We start from the raw sequence: 2,233 nt of genomic DNA, 5'->3' as shown, positions 1-2,233 counted from the left end.
TTTCACGCCCTCTTGAACTCTCTCTTCAAAGTTCTTTTCAACTTTCCCTTACGGTACTTGTTGGCTATCGGTCTCGTGCCAGTATTTAGCCTTAGATGGAGTTTACCACCCGCTTTGGGCTGCATTCCCAAGCAACCCGACTCCGAGAAGCCCCGGGCCCGGCGCGCCGGGGGGCCGCTACCGGCCTCACACCGTCCGCGGGCTGCGGCCTCGATCACAAGGACTTGGGTCCCCCGAGAGCGCCGCCGGGGAGGGGGGCTTCTGTACGCCACATGTCCCGCGCCCCACCGCGGGGCGGGGATTCGGCGCTGGGCTCTTCCCTCTTCACTCGCCGTTACTGAGGGAATCCTCGTTAGTTTCTTTTCCTCCGCTGACTAATATGCTTAAATTCAGCGGGTCGCCACGTCTGATCTGAGGTCGCAAACCCAAATGCACCGCCAGCGCTGCTGCGGTCTCGCGCCACCCGGCCCGCCCTCCGCCACGCGGCGGAAGGCGCACGCGGGAAGGCGCGCGGGAAGGCCCCAGCCCGGAGACGGCCCGACACGCGTCAGACGCGCCCGGAGACGGCCCCCCGGGAACACGGCCAGGGAAGACGGCCGGGCGGGCGCCCGGGCCAACGGCGAAACGGCGACCGCCCGCGCGGTCGCCGCCGCCGCCGCCCGGGGCGCGGCGGGGGGGTCGGGGAGAAGAGGCTGGGAGGGGGCGACGGGGGTGACCCCCGTCCCCGGCACGCACACGCGCGCGCGGCAGCACGGCACGGTACCACCGCGGTACCCACCCGCAGACAGCCGCCCGCGCGGGAGGCCGGGGGCGAGGCCCGCACCTCCCCCCTCCTCTCTCCCCACCGCCGCGCCAGGCCCGACCGGCTCGACGAACCCTGACGGCCCCGGCGGGACGAGCTCCGACCAGCGGGTGCTCCAGGAGCGGGGAGCTTCGGAGCGCTCCCCGAGTCTCGATTTAGGGGGACGAAGGCCCTTGGCAGCGGCCGCCGCCGGGCTGCGGGGAACGACTCCCCGGGCCCGGGGCCGCGCGCGCGCGGGCCTGCGAGGCGCCCCAGCCGCGCCGCTGCGACCGCCGCCCCGCCGCGAGGCGAGGGGCGGCGGCACAGACGGGCGATTGATCGTCAAGCGACGCTCAGACAGGCGTAGCCCCGGGAGGAACCCGGGGCCGCAAGTGCGTTCGAAGTGTCGATGATCAATGTGTCCTGCAATTCACATTAATTCTCGCAGCTAGCTGCGTTCTTCATCGACGCACGAGCCGAGTGATCCACCGCTAAGAGTTGTCTGGCTTTCGGCACCGCCCCGCACGCGCGAGGGGGCCAGGACCGCTTCGCCACAGGCGAGCGGCCCCTCCGGAGGATGGCCCACCGCCCGCCCGCCCACCCCCCTCCGCACGCGCGGAGGGGGCACGGCGCAGCACGACGGAGAAGCCGCGCCTCTGCTGACCGTACGAGCACACACAGAGAAAGGGGGGGGGGGAAAGGAACGGAAAACTCCGAGCGGCGAGGCTGGGGAGCCCGCGCTCCCGACCGGCCTGGGAAATGCCTTGCTCGCATCGGAGGCGGCCCAGGCGCACGGGCTCGGCCCGGCCTCTGGGCAGAGGCAGCGATGCACCCGACCGCGCGCGGCCTGCCCACCACGCTCCGGACGACACGGCTGCTGCTGCTGCGGGGCAGCAGCGGGGAGCCCCACCGGCCCCGCACACGCCTCCGTGCCGGCTGCGCCGCGCTACGACAGCCAGCTCCCCCGGGCTCGTCCCGACGGCAACTCCGCGGCCACGCCAGCGGCTCCAAGAGGCGGCAACCGCCAGAGCCGGCGACGCACCGCCCGCGGCCTGCCGGACGGCACCCGCTGCCGCACCAGAGCGGCTGCCCTCCCGGAACCACCGCCACCGCTTCTCGCCTCGGCCCCTTCCACGGGCACGCCCCAGGTGGAAGGCGGACGGCGCTAAGCCGGGGACAGCGCCCGCTCTCCCCGTTTCCACGCGGAGACCGCGCGTGGGGTGCCCCCGCCCGCCCCCGCCCACCTGCCCGGCGCGGCCGGGAAGCGCGACGGGGAAGCGGCGGGCAGGGCCCGGGACGGGACAGCCGCGGCCGGCACCGGGCGCCCTCCGGCCGACCGACAGGCCGAGCGGCGCCGCCGCCGCTCAGCCGGGGTGCCGCCCTTGCCAGCAGCCAGTGGCGGGAGACCGCCGAGCGCTCGCCAGGGCGAGGGGGGGAACGGAGCGCAGCGCG

At 74.2% G+C, this 2,233-nt stretch overlaps 1 non-coding gene across 1 annotated transcript; it reads right to left on the bottom strand.

The window, feature by feature from the left end:
* Positions 1-1,128: 1,128 nt before the first annotated feature.
* On the bottom strand, positions 1,129-1,281 carry LOC142028176 (5.8S ribosomal RNA). Its single transcript, XR_012649451.1, has one exon. It is a non-coding gene; the product is annotated as a 5.8S ribosomal RNA (ribosomal RNA).
* Positions 1,282-2,233: the final 952 nt, after the last annotated feature.

Source organism: Buteo buteo, unplaced genomic scaffold (assembly GCF_964188355.1).
Source record: "Buteo buteo unplaced genomic scaffold, bButBut1.hap1.1 HAP1_SCAFFOLD_185, whole genome shotgun sequence".
NCBI lineage: Eukaryota > Metazoa > Chordata > Aves > Accipitriformes > Accipitridae > Buteo > Buteo buteo.
Note: the sequence above shows the minus strand (reverse complement) of the source record. Positions and strands in the feature narration are given on the sequence as shown.